The sequence below is a fragment of the Solenopsis invicta genome, chromosome 3 (assembly GCF_016802725.1).
Source record: "Solenopsis invicta isolate M01_SB chromosome 3, UNIL_Sinv_3.0, whole genome shotgun sequence".
Lineage (NCBI taxonomy): Eukaryota > Metazoa > Arthropoda > Insecta > Hymenoptera > Formicidae > Solenopsis > Solenopsis invicta.
The window spans coordinates 156,383-175,784 of record NC_052666.1 but is presented as its reverse complement, the minus strand read 5'-3'; the positions used below and the strand labels follow the sequence as shown (position 1 = coordinate 175,784).

At 44.3% G+C, this 19,402-nt stretch overlaps 1 protein-coding gene across 1 annotated transcript in view; it reads left to right on the top strand.

Annotated features, from left to right (window-relative positions):
- Positions 1 to 19,402, top strand: part of LOC105197332 (eukaryotic translation initiation factor 4 gamma 3) — a 44,516-nt gene that overhangs the window by 4,060 nt on the left and 21,054 nt on the right. The gene's annotated exons all lie outside the window — the stretch shown is intronic.

The following is a 19,402-nucleotide window of genomic DNA, read 5'->3' as shown; positions in this document are numbered from 1 at the left end:
CCTTTTTCTCGTCACTACTCGATAATATATAATATAACGCATAATGGATAAATCATCATGAATTCCAGCGGTTCTTTATGACAATTGATTGAGATTCGAGTCTATCGTGTCTAATCTATGATACGCGTGTGCTAGGCGCACGAATTGAAAAATCAAATTATCAGGTAATATTAATTATAAAATTTTAGTAACAGCAAGGAAAACCTAACCTAACCTAACTGTCTTTGCTCCTTTTACGTATGAATCACGGCGTATGAAAAAATTTATTTCAATACGAGTATTACGTCGTAAACAGGGAATAATAATAGAGTGTGATTTCCGGCTTAATACGGAAACGTTACAAATTTAATACGGTCGCGATTCCAAAAGTCTAAAAAATTCAAACCGTATCAAACCGTTCGTCGAGCGACGACAATCGTAACCGTCGGAAAAGATATCCGGGAAAGCTTTTTCGTGCGTGTTGTGCGGGCTGTGCGGGGGACGGTAAGAGGTTAGGGGAGAGACGGAACGTAAGGCCGCGGCAGGCGCGTGCGCGCGCGCGCGCGACGCTTCGCGAAGTCGCGCGAAGTCAACCGAGCGGTCGCTTCGGCTTGGTACATGTGGCAATCGGCGGCTACGCAGCGCCACACTCTCGTTTCATTTGCCGTTCGCAACCACATCGGAATGAGCATATGGTCGTAGACGCGACCGCGTGTTACGATTCTTCGGTAGTGTTCGGTGAGTGTTCCGTAGCCGTAACCGCTCGAGTGTCGCGTCGAACGTACATGTAAGATTCGATTTTTGCTTTCTTTTTTTTTTCCTTTCTTTTTTTTCGTTTTTTTTTCTACTCTTCGTTAACGAGGAGGAGGAGAAGGAGGAGGACGAGGACGAGGACGACGACGACGACGACGACGACGGACGACAACGATTGGCGCTCGTGCGTAACGACCGGGTTGCACACTCGCGAATCACTACTAACGTGCTCGAAAACGTCGTTCGTAGAGAGAGAGAGACGAAGATAGAAGAGATTACGTTCCGATCTACGCGAAGGGTTACATAATTTCCTCGGAACGCGTTTCTTCGCGTCTGTGGTAACTCGACGATCCATCGGGTATCAACGCGCGCGAATCTCGTCGTCTCTCCTTTCGTTTTCCCGACACACCCGATAGAGATTGCTACCCATGCGACCGCGCGTGTCACTGTGCGTCGACGAGGAAGGGGCGGGCGATATCGCCGATAGAGGGTCGCGTCAATAGAAGAGGGAAAGAAAGAAAACAAAAAAAAAAAACAGAAAAACATGTGCCCGACGTGATACCGGCCCACATACCTATCGCCAGTGTAAACGGTCGCAGACGATCATCGCGCACGAGACGACGGCCTACGACGGAAATGTCCATGTTGATAGGTGAGTCTACATCACGCATCCGCGTGCGCGCGCGCCCACGTAACGACGGAATGCCTCGCGCTTCTATATTTCACGTTTTCCTCGCTCGTGTCGTGAACTTTCCGCGCGGCGTTTCTCTTTCTCCCTCCTTCCCTCCCGCCTTCCTTTATCGTGTCATTATCGACGCGTAACGTTATTAGCGGATGGAAATATTACGCAAATTGATGTTGCCGGAAACCTTCGGAAGATGTCGCGTCGAGTGGCGTCTGCTCGCGGCCACGTGACAACCGCTCGTCGTTCATCGAATGACGAATAAATGCTCTCGCACTTTACAAGGCTGTGGGAAACACGTGTCAGCGAGACTCTTTTTCTTTCGACATTTTTATCTAGATATCTCGAGACATATTTCTTTTGTTTGTTCGGGATGAATAACGAAACGTTTATCGGTTTCTTCCTATCTATCGATACACGGGTCTCCTCCGTTAAATTTATGTTTCCGGTCCGATAAAGCAAAATAACATTTTGTAAATACCTGAATTCTCTCGGATGCAGCGTTCTCTGAAGATAAGCTTTCTAATGATGCTTTGTCGATATGCACTCGAGACATCTTATCTCCTTTCCATTTGCTGATAAGAATATTTCATCTTTAATCTGCAGAACCAAGGGATCTTTGAATGCGTGTCGCGTCGTTACCATGCTCGGAAAAACTTTCCGGGAACTCGGCCTTGGGGTTTTCTTTTTCTTTTTCTTTTCTTTTTTTTTTTACGTGGAAGATGCGCGACGTTCCGTTAAACGTTAGCGCGTCGTCTACTATGAGCGCTCGTCTCAACGACTCGTCTCGTTGAGTAAGGAATCCGCTACAAAGGGCAAACACGAACGAGATTACGTAACGTTTGCAAGCGCGAGTCGAAGCTAGCGCGATAGCGACAAATTGAAATGTAATTTTACGGCTCGAGATGAATGGAGATAAATGAAGAATGTTTATGTGAAAGCTATTATAAAAGAAATGCTGTAAAAGTTTGAGCGTTTCGGTTATCGTTATTCAATTACGTTTGTTGCAAATAGCGTCACGTGTCCCTCCTCCCCCAAATATTTTCCGAAAGTTCACCATCGAGTATCGGAATACGACACGTATTTTTTCCTCGACGATTACAGCTCGTGCCGATTTAAATTCCGTTTGTAGCATAAAAATAAAAAATAAAAAATATTCAAAGAGGTAGAATTGTTTTTTGAAACGCGAGCAAACTTCAAGTACGTCAGCTTGTTTATTCGCTCGAATCGTCGTTACCTTTCTCCTTTCGATTCGCAAACGGATAGATGATTGGCTAATAAGCGGTCAGATCGATTAATTCCGAGATCTGATGTGCATGCCAAACATTCTGTCCATTGTCGGTTGATGCACTCAACGGTAAATTGGAAACCGTTCTAAACCGTTAAGGTAGAACGTTATATGTTTTTAAGGCGGACGAGAGAAAGAGAGAGACGGAGCAGGTGCGAAAGTAAAGTCGATGAAATCTTTGCCTCTCTCAAACCGGACGAACTGTACGATTCGGCCGCTTGCTGAACCGCTAAAAAGAAAACTCGAGGCAAAAGACATTCTTTTATCTTGAGTATATCTAGCGACATTTTACTCCTAGTTAATGCAACGGATTTAAACATTTGAATCTGTGCATCGTCCATTGTCGCGTGATGCACGTGGGTTGTCCAATGTCTCCGCGGCTCGACCGTGGACCAACAATGTTTCGACGCGTTCGCGATCAATCGTCATCTTTTCGCGGGCATTTCGCGTCATTTCAACTTCCCAATGACGTAAAGCGTAAAGCGAGCGTTCGTTCAGTTTCGAATAATGAGGCTCGCCTCTCGCCACTCGTGGACGACGCGGCGACGGTGCGGCGACGCGACGCGACGAGACGATGGGTGAAAGGTGGCCATCGGCGCATATAGATTTGAATCGAAGCCGAGGGATAGACGGAGAGAAGCAGCAGAAAATGCGCATTCCTGGCAAGGCCGCTCGCTCGAGAAAGAGGCCATCCAACATCCGGGGAGAAACTAACCGTACTTTATTCGCTCGCTTCTCTCGCCTTTTCTCCCCTCCCCTTCCCTCCTCTCTCTTTTTCTCTTTCTCTCTTCGCCGACTGATCATTTTACGGTTACGTTACGTTCGCATAGATCGTCGGATTATCTAGATCACGTGCCGTTCCTTATCTTCGGTTTCTGCCGATTTTGCGATCGCTTCCGCAAAATCTTCCGCGACGCGCGACTCTGCTCTCACTTGCATTCTCATCATTTTCGATTTATTTCGAATTTTCCAATTGATGCTCGCATGATTTATCTTCATATTATACGCTTTTTCATATACTACGCTTCGGATTATACGTACCAATGCGTTTCGTGCGAGTAATAAAATGGTTTAGAGCGAGTCGCGACTGCTGGCGGGTTAAGTCGCACGCTCCAACATTGTGACATTTAGCACGTGTGCAAAGTGTACCGGCCATTCCGCTGAACCAGCTCCTAAACAGTTCCTGGTAGAAAGCGCACTTTTACACGCGACTGGATAATTTTTTAATTTCGTCGTTTATCATACATCGTTTAAGCTCGCGTTTTAGACAATCTGTAATCCATGTCAGACTGAAGGATACAACTCTATTTATAACTTTAATAATGCGGGGATCATGCTTATATAACTGAAAATATATATATAATACACACATGTATTATGAAATAAATAGAAATAAAAGTTCTTGTTGTAATCTCGACAATCAAGTTTATCTAATGCACACGTCATTTGAGATATGCGATAAGATTATAATATCTCCTCTAATTGGAATTTTTGCTTGAATTCTAGATTGTTCAAAGTATGCTTCTTTAATTCTACGTATTTGACGTATGTATTTTATTAAATTTTTTCCTTTTTTATCATCTCACTTTCATTGTAAAAGAAAAAAATCTGGAAACCCATAAAAATTGATGAGTTTTTCAAAGATTTAAAAACCGAATTCTGCTGCCTTCTTCATCTCTTTGTCTTATAGACATTGTCTTGTCATTGCAAAAAATTACCAAGAAACGAAATAAGTATTATTTTATATGCTCTATTCATGTTTAACGTATTTATTATACGTTAAATATACATTATACTCTCAAAGCGTTGTTTACAGAAAAAAAAGTGACAATTCATTTTATGCTGATATGCTCTTTTTCTTTCATCAGCTAGTCTATCAAAAGTTCTCTTTTGAAGACGATAAGTTTTTAATTCAAAGGCAAAGGAATGATTATACTTTTCTTAAAATAAATATATTTGTATCGTTCAAAAAAGGGATAATAAGCGATTCGTAAAATGTCAGACCCCCTTGGAGGAATTTCCGGTTTTTTATGTATTGTAGACATTTTTCTCGAACAGACTTTCCTCTTTTGTTTTCTATTTTGAAATATCAAGTTTTTGTGAAGCGAATCTTTTCAAGCGTAGGAATCTAATCTTTCTTATTGTTAGTAAAGTTCCTTAAAATATTCGCTGAAAAAGGAATAGAGTTTCAGATGGAATATTTCTATTGATGAATGAAATTGTAATGAAATTGATGAAACTGAAAAACAGTTTCGTCTTGCGGAGGCAGAAAGAAAGGCAGACAGGAAGGGGTTAACTTTCTCTCGAGAATTACGATTGGCAATTCACCGACACAATTCGTTATTAAAGGTCGACTGATTCGACTATTGGTCGACTACTGGTCGAGTGAGGTCAGGAATTGTTCAATACTCGATTAATAGCTCGATTAATCTTTTGTCTTTAGGGAAAAAAAAATGAGAAATTGGCAGAAAAGGATGAAGAATTCGGTACATGATCTCTGAGCTTGACAAATCGTGCGAAGAAAGATTTGCTAATAGCATTTAAAATTTTCTACGATTGAATGCAGAATATTTCCACCACGTGGTCGCTGACCACGCGCCAATAAAGAGGCGGATGTTATCAGGTTGGCGAATAGCCTCGTCTTCCGCTTTGCTTCCGCTTCTTTCCGCTGCGTGCACTATGTTATTTGCATGGATTTATTCGCTAACGACATTGTAGTTGCAGGATGTTAAATAATAAGATGGAAGTAGATTTTAAAAAGCCAGTCTCGTTGAATTCACTCATTAAATTGAATGAAAACAAAAGGAGTAAATAGTTGGACATCAATTATTACATTTTTTTTTCCAAACATTTTTACTCACTTTGTTGAACAATGTTGAATGTTGTTTTCAACTTTTCGATTCTTTAATATTTTGTATATATATATTATAAGTGAATGTATCTTGCTTCAAACAAAAAAGAAAATATGTAATGTTAAATTATTCGGACGTTAATCATGACTGATATTTTCGTTAGGCACGCAATATAATTTACATTTGATTATATTAAATATTCTACGCCAACTTTCTGTTTACCGACTGAGGTTCTCGAGATTTCTCGATTAGTTTCTCAATTCACGGCATGGTAGCGCGCGATACGTGCTAGCCTTTTCCTCGAATCTCCTCGAACCTCTTTGGTTTTCCCGCACGTGGGAAATCTTGGTGTAAAAAATTTCATCGGCCACTGTCAGACCGTATGGTGAAATGGCAACGGTGTAATTCGTTGACGATGTAACGCCGCTTTAGGCGTTGAGTTAAAACGAATGTCGTTGGTGTGAGACGAGTCGTCTCGCGCGTCATCGCGCCTCATAGGCGTTGCGGTATCGGCACATTCATGACCACGTTGTGTGTCGTTCAATTAAGGCGGCTCTCAGAGGGAGGGTTCGCGTCGTAGGGCAGGGCGCGCTAGCAAGGGTTGGCGAGTGAGCGAGGGAGACGCCGCGCTACGGACGTACGAAGCGCGCGAGGGTGGGTAGGTCGTTGCCCGATGGAGACGGGACGGAGGAGAGAAGGCCGGTAAATATCGACCCTTCTCTCCCTCACCCGTAGACTTTCCGTCTCCCATCCAGACATTCGTCGGCGCGTGGTCACCTTCCCCTTCTCGCTCCTCCCTATCCCGCGCTCTCTTCATTCTCTCTCTCCCACTTTTCGCGGGCTGCTAACCTACCGAACGCCCACACCACACAGACGGCGAGAGAGAAAGAGAGAGAGAGTGAGAGAGAGAGAGGGGGGGAGGGGAGGTCGTACTACGTCGCTCGACACCACGAGGTTTCCATGCTGCTACCTTTCCAAGGTCAACGGCTCGGAGGGAGATGGGGAGGAGGGCTCAAAGACCCCGGGAAAAATGACTTTATGGCTCTCCTCCTCCTTCTCCTCCTTCTCCTTCTTTTCTGCTCTTTCTTAACTCTCGTGGCGTCGCGAAGGAAAACGGTCCGTCTGTCAATTCGCGACCGATCGTTAAAAAATTGAATCGTTCCCGCAGACTCGGATAAGAATCTGCGGGATAAGAATCTGCGACTTGGATAAAAAAAAAAAGATGTGCTCGCTTGCGGTTGCGCAGATATATATATATATTTTCGTTATGATTCAGACACCGAGCCATGTTTTCGCTCGAGGACTTTGAACCTCCGCTCGTCTCGTCTGGCTAAAACCTTCGCGGGCCGCGACAGCCGAAGGTTGCTCGAGGTTACAGGTCTGCGCCTTCTTTCTCTTTCTCTTTCCCTCTTCTTCTCCCTCTCCCTCTCCCTCTCCCTCTCTGTCGTCCCCTAGGTAATCTCCATTTTCTTCAGAGTCTCACGTAGAGCCTTCGTACGTAAGGAGTTTCAACATTTTTTTAAATGTTTTCAAAAGTTTTTAATTATCAGACTCGATCAGACTTTCTTTCTTTCTTTCTCATAGTAACGTGAAGAAAATGCGCTCGACGGATGTCCGAAAAACAAAGAGCTCCGTTAAGATAACAGATTCTCTCTAGAATAAAGCAAAAGGAAAAGGTTGTCTAGACGCGTTATTTACGGTAATCTTGATCGCGTCGTTTCTGACGATTATAAATCCATCGGATCATCTATTCGATATTCGACTTATTTGAATTTTATGATTTTACAAAACTTTTCCTTCGAAAAAAACAAATGAACAAGGTAACAAGGAGGTGCAATCTCGAGTTAATCGCGATTCGGACAAATCCGAAACGATCGACGGCACAACTCGTTCTCCCCCGCGATGTAGGTCACGGGGGTCACGCGATATATCCCCTTCTCGCGCCTATCCTAGACCAGAGACGGCGAATCTAGGCTGTGGGCAGCGAGCCGGGTGCATATAGGTATCGATCGGTTCACGGCGGTGCTGCAGCTTGGCCTGGTGCACTGGCGAAACTGGGTTACCGCCTCTCTCGTTACCCATCTATACGCGATAGCGCGATTCGCGAATTCGCTCCCCTTCGTCATCCCCTTCGTCATCTCTCCGGGATGATTCTTCTCTTTCTCTCTCTTTCTCTCTCTCTATGGAAAAATTGCAACTATTAAAATAATATAGAGAGAAATGTAAAAGATTGATAAAAAATTTCCATCAAAATTTCGTCTATTATTATAATACAAAATAACTGAAAGTTTGTCTGCTATGTTTCTTTAAACATATACTTGGTCTCTTTTATCTTTAAATTTTTGTCTCCTTATTATCTTTTTTTATCTCTTGATTTCTCAATGTTAAAAGTTTTGAAAACTGTTTTCTCGAGTTAAACTTTGCTTCATTCCTGTAATGCTTGGCATACTTGATAAATATGATGATCTTCTTACTTTTTATCATTAAAGTTCACCGTGACATTGAAAATCTCACACACGCACGCACGCACATATATAATATTTTACGTTTAACACGCTTATATTGTTTTACGACTGTAAAACTATATAATAATCCAATAAAATAAATATTAATGTTATCCTTTATTTCTTAAACTATTAATTTTATGATTTACCGTTGTATATTTCTGAACGGAAAAATTGAGGTGAGATATAAAGAGAATAGAAAGTAGCTGAAATATATTTTTATTTTGTTATTTTTTTTTAAAACAAACTTAAATTAATCGACTGTGCTAATATTGTCTTCTTTCTCTGGCTTTTAAAAGATAATTTAGAGCATTTAAAGCAGGAAAGAATCGTTATATATGTATACGTGTACATGCAATGTTTATAATTTTAGTTATTTTTAATCTGTAGCGAGTTTGCGTAATTGATCATTGTATTATTATTATTTAATTAGTATTTTATTAAATATTTATCTCAAATAAAGCAATTGCTGTTTCTCTTTATATCTCTTAAAATTTTCTGTATGATAAGTTTATCATACAGAAAAATCTGAAAAGATGATTAGTTTTCAGGTTCGGAATTTATTCCCCTGAGACTGTTTCGAGTATAAAAGTGACCTTTACAATACAAGAGAGAAGACAAGACTGTTTACTTCTTCAATAGTCGATCTATATACATATTAGACCAGCAACAATAATATTCTAGGAAAGAATTCGTTTCGATGTAAATAAGTTTTGCTTGCTCTCCATTTTTCATTCTTTATCTTTCCAAAGTTCTTGGCTTTTTGTAAGAATTTTTCTACACATTATAAACGTGTGTGTGAGAGAGATTTTCCTGATTTTCTGCAGGCATGTTGCCTTCACTCTAAATCTCGTAGAATGAAACGTCACTCTAAGAGAATGAAAATTGAGCCTGTGCAATTTTTCAAGCAATTTTTCACTCTACAAAATTTAGAGACTTTAGAGTATCTGTTTTTAATTTTTTTTCTTCGTAATTTGCGACAAATTTGTATAAGCAAATGAACAATTTAATAATTTTCGTGAGACGAGTTGAGATTTTAGGAAATGCCAATATCGTTTAAATTCCGTTCATAGATACTTGTTCATCTGTCGAAAAAAATTTATAAATATTATTCGTGCTTAAACCTTTTAAAAGCAATTATTACTTTCAAATTTTTCAAGTTGTTATTTTATATTTGAATTTGCTGCATTTGCAAAGGATCTAATTCTTTACGGCTGTGTACACCATTGTTGTCCATTTTGCTTCGTCGAACGCGTATGTAGACATTACCGGTGTGTTTTTGTGACAATTTCACACGCGCGTATAAATTATCGTCGCCGTACCGTTACAGCGGTATAACGAGATGCATTTATTTTCTGATGCTCGCGATAAAACGCGTGTAACGAATCATCCGTACATTGTTTACACAATAAACACACGATGTACAGTCTGACGGCATCATAGGAACTAGTAAGAGCAATTTATTATTTGCTCTTTATTATCGCTATAAAGCGAGAAAAAGAATTTATTTTTTTTTTATGCAGACGTCGATGATAAGTTGTACAGAGATTAAGCAAAGAAAGAAAAATTTTGGAGTAAGTATTTAACATATCCTCCTCTCTCTCTCTTTCCTCCTCCTCTTTGTTAAATTGTTTTTTAATCACATTTTGTATGGTATGTTTCGAGAAGTAGAAGAAGTGCAGAGTTTGCATAGGGCTTGTTCTTTCTTTTTTTAAATCGCTATTGAACGTAATGATTTTATATATAGAATTATTGCGTAATTATGTGTCATGTTGTGTATTATCTACAAAAAATAATCCACATGGAATAATTTGCGTTTAGTGAAGCGATTCCTTGCCTCTCGTTGAGTATTAATCATGTGCAATACGTAATTAATTTGTAATCAGTCACTGCGTTTTATCAATGAAAACGAAACGTCAACGACGTAAATGTTGTAATATGCTACTAGGCATAAATGTAAAATTTGCTGCCAAATACGTTGGAAATACGAAGAAAAGAAATGTAGCGATCGAAGCGATTTCTCTTGGATCAAGTAGTAAAATTGCGTGAGTGCAAAGTTTTGCGGCACAATTGACAAAGATATATTATGCGCGGCGCTCGGAGAGTATTGGGGAAAAAAAAAAACGGATCGACCTTAGGAGATGGGTACACATACATACACTAGAGAAGAGGACACGGAGCGACGACGGAGGAAAAGAAGAGCAGCAGCGAAAGTTTGAAAAAGGCTGTTACGTTTACGTGAATCGCGGTGCGGATAGATGGCGGTAGTGTCACATCGGTGGCGGAACGCGAGACGTCGCGGGAAGGGCTGCTGGTGGGCAGCGCCAAGCAGGCAGGCAGCCAACCGAGCAACCAAAACCTCAGTTGAACGTAGCGCGTCCCTTGCCGAAGGGTACGCTCTCGCGTCATCCCTCCCGCGACTGTAAATCGTACGTTACTCCAGCTACGACGCGTAAAGTCCGTCTCGCGCTGATTCGAAGCACAAGAGCGAAGCGGTGAGTGTCGAGATACGAACGACGACGCGCTCTCTCTCTCCTCTATCCGCGTTAGTCGTGGCTCGTGGCGCGGGTGTCGCGATAGTGCGCCATAAGACACGGAGTCGCCGTGCGTCGTCGCTCGCAACAAACGTTCGGCCCGCGCCATTGTAATGCGGTGTGCGTTTACGCGCGCGCGAGCGCGCGGCTGCGAGAGAACACGCCTCGCGGCATGCTCGACTATCGACACGACACGCTCGCCGTTCGCGTTGGCGGCGTAATTCGTCCTCGGCATTGTCCCTCGGCGCTCCGGAGCATATCCGCGCAACGCGACGAGAGGGTTACACGCTCGGAGAGTTGGCGCGTTCGGTACTTTTCGCCGCGCGACCGAACGCATCCGATCGTCGCGCCGCACCGTGCGGAGACAACAGTAGCCTTGCCGCCATCTCTCTTTTTTTTTTCTCTTTCTCTCTCGTTCTCTCCCTCACGGTCGAGGCGACGATTAAAAATTGTCTCTCTCGTTCCCATCCGGCGAAACGAGAACGGTCTCTCAAGGCGGTTTTCCCGCCTTGTATACGTTTCATTGGTTCATTCTTATCTCGCGTTCTCGCATTCCGACTTTGACTCTCTGTAAAATAAGCCGCGTGTATCTCGCTCGGAGCATCTTTGACGGTACGCGACGCGTTTTCCGTAGCGCGGGAGTGGGCAACACACACACACGCACAAGCACGTACACCCGCTTGCGTGCGCGCGCGCGCGCGCGTACGTATACGTAGACGTAGACGACGCACGCGCGAGGAGGGAGGGACGCCGCGTTGCACCCAACCGCGCTGCGCCGGTCGAGCCTTAAATATCGATTTTGGACGAGTCGCGATAGTCCGCCACCTATACGGCGAGTGCGCGCGAGCGACGACGACGACGACGATTTTCCCGTGACAGTCGGCGACGGCCGCGCGCGACGGTCGCGCGACATTCTCGCAAGGTCCTCGTATCGTTTCGCAGGTGCTGACGACGAGGTCACCCGACCCGACCCGACCCGCCGATTGGCGGGGTGATCTCCTCCTCCGCCGAACGAGTGTGGAGATTGACGCTTTTTCCTCTCTTTAACGCGGCCGCGCGGGAGACTGAGAATCTCAACCACGTGTGTGTTTGGTATTTTATCTCCTCCCTGTGTGCCGCGGCGGATACTCTGGATCGGACGCGAATTTTCTCCGCCCCGTGGCTATGCTTAATGCCGCTCGAGGGAAGAAACGACGCGACGCGACGACGACGACGGCGGACGGCGACGAGGGCCATCATCCATCGGCGAGGACGGCAGAGATTTAGAATCGTCGAGCGAATAGAGGAATAGACGCACAACACACACACACACACACACGCGCGCGCGCGCGCGGTCACCATGGCGCGCCATTGCCGCCGACGATCGACGAGTTGACGGGTTGTGGTGCGTGTGCACGCCTCTGTCCACGCGAGCGAGGAAGCATCAGGGCGCTCCGGAGAGGAGATTCTGCGTGCGTGTGTGCGTGCGTGCGTGTGCCTGTGTATGTATGTGAGAGAGAGAGAGCCCTGGTGGCACGCAGAGGGCGAGAGGCCCACTACCACCACACGCGACGACTACTACTACTACTACTACCACCATCATCACTACTACCGCCACCACCACCACCACCACCACCACCTCTATCGCCAACGACAGTCCGGGAATTGGCGGCGGCCGTCCCTCGCGAGTACCGAGAGGAGAGGCGCGCGGATCTCGCGACGATGGTCGCGAATTCGTTTTATTACCGCATTTACCGTTACGTAAACACACCTCGTCGAGCCTCGTCGACGGCGTCGCGTCGTCTCTAACCATCGACCACCGAGGGAGGAGCGGCGAAGGGGTGTCGCGGCGAGGGTGAAGTGGGGAGGAGCAGCGAAAGGGGGAGGAGCAGGAGGAAGAGGAGCAGCAGCAGCAGCAGCAGCCGCAGCAGCAGCAACGAGCAGAGGGCGAGAGCGAGAGCAAGTCGAGACTCGCGGCTCGCGCGAGGGGAAGTAAAGCCGCCGCCGCCGCCGCCGCCGCCGCGAGTAGGCGAGCAGCGACCGGGCTGCTGCTCCATCCGGAAGAATGGTTTCGAGATATGGCGTCTCGAAGGAGGGCGCAGTGGGTGTCGCCGTCGGTGCCTTAGGACCTACGATGCATTGTCTGCTGCCGCACTGTGGCGGTCCCCATCACCACCACCATCTCACGGCGTCGCATCCCCAAAATCCGCAGCCAGGTCACAATCACCATGTGCATCCCGGCCATCAACCACCGCCGCCACCGTCGCCGAGTCCTCATCTCAATCAACTGACGCATCCTCAGCTCACCGTTAACATCAGCCATCTCGGCCATCATCATCATCAACATCATCAGCAACAATCGCAGCAGCAGCAACAGCAGCAGCAACAGCAGCAGCCGCAACCACCGCCACCGCAGCAACAACAGCAAACGCAAATGCCACCCCAATACCGAGTCACCGCGAATAGTAAGTAGGAGAGAGAGAGAGAGAGAGAAAGAGGGTGTGTGCGTGCGTACGCGCGCGAGGAGGCATGGAGCTAAACGTGTTAACGTTTAGAAACACTCTGAAGAGATTTTAGATTTTAGACGTTTCAAGTTTTCGCCCGAGATAAGACCGAGATTATCTCTCTTTTTTTCTCTATCTCTTGTCAAATTGCGTGAGATCGATTATGATTTACGTTGCCCGCAATCTTAACGCGAACGAAAGGCATCGTTCTGAAATGATGTTGGTTTCGATCAAATGCACGCGCACTGATCCGATAATGTGCGCTGGATATGCGCCAAACAGCTGACAGAAAGTCAGTGAGACGATTCATCGATCTCAAAGATTGCGTCTATACGTGTATAGCGAGTTAGAATATGTGTATTTTCTCGAAAGTCGTATCCTTGTTATCCTTCCCTGTTTGAACCTTCGTCCTTGCGGTAGAACGCGCTATCACCATTTATTTACCTAGTCTCGAGACTCCTGTGAGTCTCTTATTTTTGATGGGCGTTTTCGTCTCACAGTGATATGTTTTGCTGCTCCAAATTTTTCTTTTTATCTAGTAGAATCGAACGTGGAATCTCTCGCTCGAGATAGACTCGACAACCATCCATCCTATCTCCAAATTATCTCTCAAACGCTTAGATCAAACGGTTACTACAGAGACACTTTGTACGGTCTAATTGTAAGGCTAATATCAACGTTCTCAAATCGATTCATAATCAAACCAATCGTCAATCAAAATGTTAAGTAGCTGTATCGTAGGCACCTTTGCACAATGACTCGACTAGTTTCAAAGCTTTTTATCTAGACTAATTAAATTGGTCTAGAAAATTACTCTGGTAAATTTTTTACGCGTCATAGGTATTTTCCAAGATGGCTGAAGTGCAAGGGAAATCTTTGAAGGAACAATATAATTGATTTATGAGGATTCTTCGTAGCGTTTCGAATATTGGACCGTGTGTATACGCGAATTGCTAATAGTCCATAGTGATAATGAAACGCGAAGGACAATTCGGTGTTGAAAGTATCTCTACTTTCCGACCTACGCGATCTTATTTGAATTCGAGCGATTCGATTCACGTTTCCATTTGTTTTCCTTACAACGCTTCGATAGCTTCTCGTCCGATCGTTCCAATCGGTAATACGCACCAAAGTACACGTCGTCGAGCTCCTGCGCATTGAAAGTCGGCGAGGGCTGTGAATTGGAAAATAGAATTCGGCCAATCTTGGTTCGTTTTATGTTCCGTTCGCCGATTGGTTGTATTCCAATTTCCAATTTGCGGTTCTCAATAACGTTCAGCTCATAGTATTATTGCCCCAGATATTTTAGATTAACGCACGCATTATTTCTTTTTGCATGCCCAGACTCACGCGCGAGACAATGTCAAATGCCGCGTGCGAACGTGGCCATTGGCTTGGCTTGCTCCATCGTGGACATGAAAAATCGCGACCGACGATGGTAGCACAGTCCATCTCTTTCGCTTGTCTCTCTTGCTTGTCACTTGTGTATGTATTTACTAATTCCGCCATCGGTCTCCCATCAGGATCCATCCTTGACTCAGTCCACGCGATACGACCGGCTCTAACCTTGTTTAAAATTGTCATTTCGGACGGAGAGACGTACCACGCCGCGCGACCCTGTTGTTCTTGCGCTCGCCGCGATCATTGAACCTCTTTTTTTTTTATCGCGCGCGCACCAAACGGTCGCCAAATATCAGTGCGCCTGATACCGCGTGTACGCTCAATCACCAAATGGAATGATGCGAGGCGTGTTATTTTCGAGCGCACCGGGGGTAGTTAATCTGACCCGGTGACCCATCTGTCAAGAGTCGAATCATTTGTATCTATTTGCGGACGCACGGGTTCGCGTCGCGTCGTGTCACCGCCGTCGCCGTCGTTGCCACTGCCGCGTCTCTCCTCTCTTCTTTCCTTCGTGAGAGAATGAGTACAATGCCGCGCTGTCACGATAACGTATATTGCTTTCGCTATCCATTTAATCGATTTTAATCACTTTTTTTTTCTTTTTTTCCTGTGAAAGCGGCGCTTGAATCATTGACTCCTCAGGGAATGCAATACTTTTTCATCACTATTGTTATTTAATCGCGACTATCCGTGCTCTCTGTCGGGCGATCGAAGAGAGAGAGAGAGAGAGAGAGAGAGAGTCTCGGTAGGAAAGGCATTCCAGGCATTCCGTGTGACGCCGATGCGAAATGTACGAATTGTGATTTATTGAAATTATTCTTTTTACCTCGGAGAGCGCAGAGTCGGGCGTTTTTTCCTGGTATGCGGATATCGATATATCGGGGCGGTTTGCTATTTAGGTTAGTTCTTAGCGCCCCTGGACGGCGCTTTAGACAATTCACGATATAGGTCAATCGATAAAACGCTTTCCACCTTGTGCCGTGAAGGTACGCGCGTGTTCGATCCTTTCCCTTCGTGCGGTACGTCCCGTTCCATCTCGACCTTTTCGCCCGCCTCTCTTCGTTGAGAAGCTGTCGTTGGTAGATAAATATCCAGTACGAAGCCGAAATGTAACTTTGGCCTTTTCAACTCGATTTTTCCAGATTATCAATGGATTATCAACGGCACACGTTGGTTAGGCTTGCTGCACAGGCAGTGTGCTAAATAAGGAGAACACTTGACGTTTTTCTTATTCAACATATTCAACTGTTCCCTATTTTATTCTCTATTGCGTGTGTGTGTGTGTGGGGAGGGGAGGGGAATTTTATCGATGCGATCGACCACGAGTAGCGTGTTTCGCTCGAGATTTTGTTAAAACTTGAATTTTTTGTAACTTTAAACTTAAACAATTCCTCTTCTAAAACTCTACCCATAAACGCGCATTGAATAATGTCATTCTGCTGCCAAGGAGAGCGATCTTTTTCAATTTTTATTCTTTTAAGTCACAGTTATCTTTGCAAAGAATATTTTTTTAACAATACTCTTGAAATACACTTATTTAGTTGAAGCAAGTAATATTTATTGAAAATAAACTGTTTATGTGTCCACATGGAAAGATTTATACTATAAATTACTTGAATCAAGTAAACAACTTGATATATCCGCAAATCTATCACAAATTCATCAGAAGCATCACATTTATTCAATGTTAGTATTATTATTCTGAATCCTAGTAATTTATTACTTTAATCATGAATATTAAGTTAAAAAACAAAAACTCAATTTGTTCAATTTTATTATTCTCACTTTTCTATGATACAATTTTATAAAATAGATATTCTTCGAAAGAGCATAAATTCTTTTCTTTAGTATGTAATAATGAGTTTTTCTCAAATTTATCAAGAGTGTATTTTAAGACAATTATCAAGAAAATATTCTTGATAAAAATATTAAAGATAATCGTTACTTACGAGAAGAAAAGTAAACGAGTTGTGAAGTGAAAGATAGAATAGTAAAAAAAATAGGTCTGTTCTTTTTGGTCAATTTCTCGCACAGTTTGTACTTGATCTAAAATCAACTATCGGTGCAATATGTTATATTGTTAGGAGAGAACAGGGAGAATAATAGGGTAACTTATCGAGAGACTATGATAGTTTGTAATTTGTAATACGTAAGTTGTATTGTATGCGGCTGATAAATATCGTATTATCTTTTTTTCTCTCTTTGGGAAAAGAAAACGGAAGGAAAGATAAACTGAAAGAAAAATGAGTCGAATTAAAAAGAACAGGTGCAATACGTACGTAGGCAAGGGAGATGAGTGAGATAGAGTGAGAGAGGAGGGGGGGTTTCTTCGGTAATTCGGCTGCGAGGGGTAGCAATCTCTCTCGTTTCGCCGATAATATCGATGCTGCGCCACGCGCCACGTGGCTCCCCAAGTAGCGGCGCGAGGTTAATCCTAACCTAACCTAACCCGCCTCGGCTTCTACCAGCTTCTACTCTTTCAAGTCTCACGATGAGCCAAACGTCCTATACGGTATACGTGTAGTGTGCAGAGTAGTGCGCCATAACACTTCCGATCCGGCGCGTTTAAAGCTCGTTAACGTCGTCCGGAGTCAAAGTCTATTGGGGAATCGTCGTGCGCGCACACAGCGCTCCGTGCATCGAGCGCAACGCGCGGTATGATCGGGCGGTGTTGGCGGTGACGGGTGGGGTGTGAGACCTGCATACGTCATTCATCGTAGGAAATGACGTATGGCGAGAGGCCAGGCGCGGCACTCGGCATTCTCGACTCCTCCCCCTCTTCTCTCCTCTCCTCTCCTCTCCTGTTTGGAAACGTAACTTGGTGTCTCGAGACGCACCGATTTTTCACACGACGCATTCCTCGCAACGCTATCCTCGACTCGCTGTCTCGTGTCAGTGAGATCAGAATGAATCGTTCATCTCGTTCGAGCGAATAAAGAGTTTTAGGAATAAATACGAGCGTGTAACGGACACGCCGTACAGTCGCCGTTCTCGGTCTCCGTGCTCCGTGTCTATGAGTGTTGGATCGAAATTTGCTTGAGAACGCGTGCTCGCATTGTTTCCGGTGATTTTCGGTAATTTCGGCTACGGCGCCGCGGCGTTGGCGGTGGCGGCGGCGGGGGGGGCTCGTCCTCCGCTCTGGCTCCGCGCTTGGACGTAGCAGCGCGAATCGATGCCGCGGCGGAGCCACAGATGGCAGCGCTGCGCCCCGGCCCCTGCCCACATGTGCAAAGATGGCCGTCCGCGAGGTCGGACCATCGGTGCGTTTGCCCACGTTCGAGTCTCGTTGTCGCGCCCTCGGCGTTGCGGCCACGCTCTTCTAACGACACGTCGTTATCTGGAGAATCGTTGTCGCGCGGACAAGTCGCGTAGCTCGCGAGGAGAGCAACGGATCTACGCGGACGAGCCCGCCGCAACGGTAAGCTTTTGCGTTTTTACGTATGGGAAGAAAACGCGGTCCCATATTTTTCTAAGCTTCTCTCACAGACTTGTTAACGTTCGTTTTATTCTCTGCTTTCGCGCGTTTCTATAACGCGGAAAAGAATATGTGAGAACGTTCGTCTGTTTGTCGACAGACGGACCTCCTCGCGTCTCCTAGGTCCGGGCCGCGCGGACGAATTTGAGGGCGATCTCTCTTCCTCTCCCTCTCCTTCTTCCTCTTCCTCTATCTACCTCTCTCTACCTCTCTCTGTCTCTATCTCTGTGTGCGTCTCTCTCTCCGCGGGATTATCTCGGCGTTCGACGGATCCAACGGCACGAAAACGTTGACGTCAACGTTTCGTGCTACGACGACACGTATTCGTCTTTCGCGAGTAATTACTAATTGCTACGACGTGAAACGGGATGGCGGGACGAAGGCGAAGGCTTCAAGCCCGACGTTATCGAGATCGGACGCGACGTGTGTTTCGGATGTTCGCCTCTATCCTACTTATCTATGCTGCGTAAGCTCGTGATAGTTAACGCCCGTCGTTCCTCCTTGCTTCCTCGTAAAGGAAACTTCTCAAGCGATTTCTCTTGCTTTTACTCTTTTATCTCTTTCTTTCAAAAATTAAGTTGTAAGATTATTATAAATTATTTTATTTCACTTATATAGTACGTGTTGCTTTTTTTATTTTATGTATTTTCATGTTCTCTCTATCAATTATTCTGTTGAAGAGTTTACATTCTGGAGATGAATCAATAAATTTATTTCCATTACATCATCGGCTGTGTCCAGCAGAAGCAGCTTTGCAACTGTTGTAAGATTCTTCGATACGATTGTTCTTGCCCTTGGTTTCTGCCAGAGATTCGGATGTATGAATTAATTGTGCTAAAGAATTTTACAACAGTTGCAAAGCTACTTTTTCTGTTGAATACAGTCATCTATTATATTATATATACTTGTATTGCCATGCAAATTTATTCTCAATTTTTAACAGAATTTTACATGCGTCGTGTTTAGATGCAACAAAATTATTTGATCTAAATATATGATTCATTTCAATTTCCAGTGCAACTTGTGCAGATGTTCCAACTTTTGCAATAACATTTGCTCGATAAATGTTTAAAGGGGAAAATGAATGCAATGACAGGGGAAATTTATATATATTTAAGTACGGTGAAGCTTCCCATATTTGAAATAATAGGGAGACAAAATTGTTCGGATAAGGGAATTTTTATATAATAGAATAAACGTATTTTTATATTAAATTCCATGTGAGTATTCAAACTTAAGAAAAATTTAAATTTTTAACAAAAAGGACTCTACATATGTGTTGTATATTTAAATAGTTTGTAACCATTACCACAAAACGCTGTTTCGGATAATGGAACTTTGGATATAGGAGGTTCTACTGTATTGTGTTATTTTATTATACATGTTTTTATGTATACGAATAATATTATATTAATTTATTTACATATTGATTGCGTATTCATAATATAATA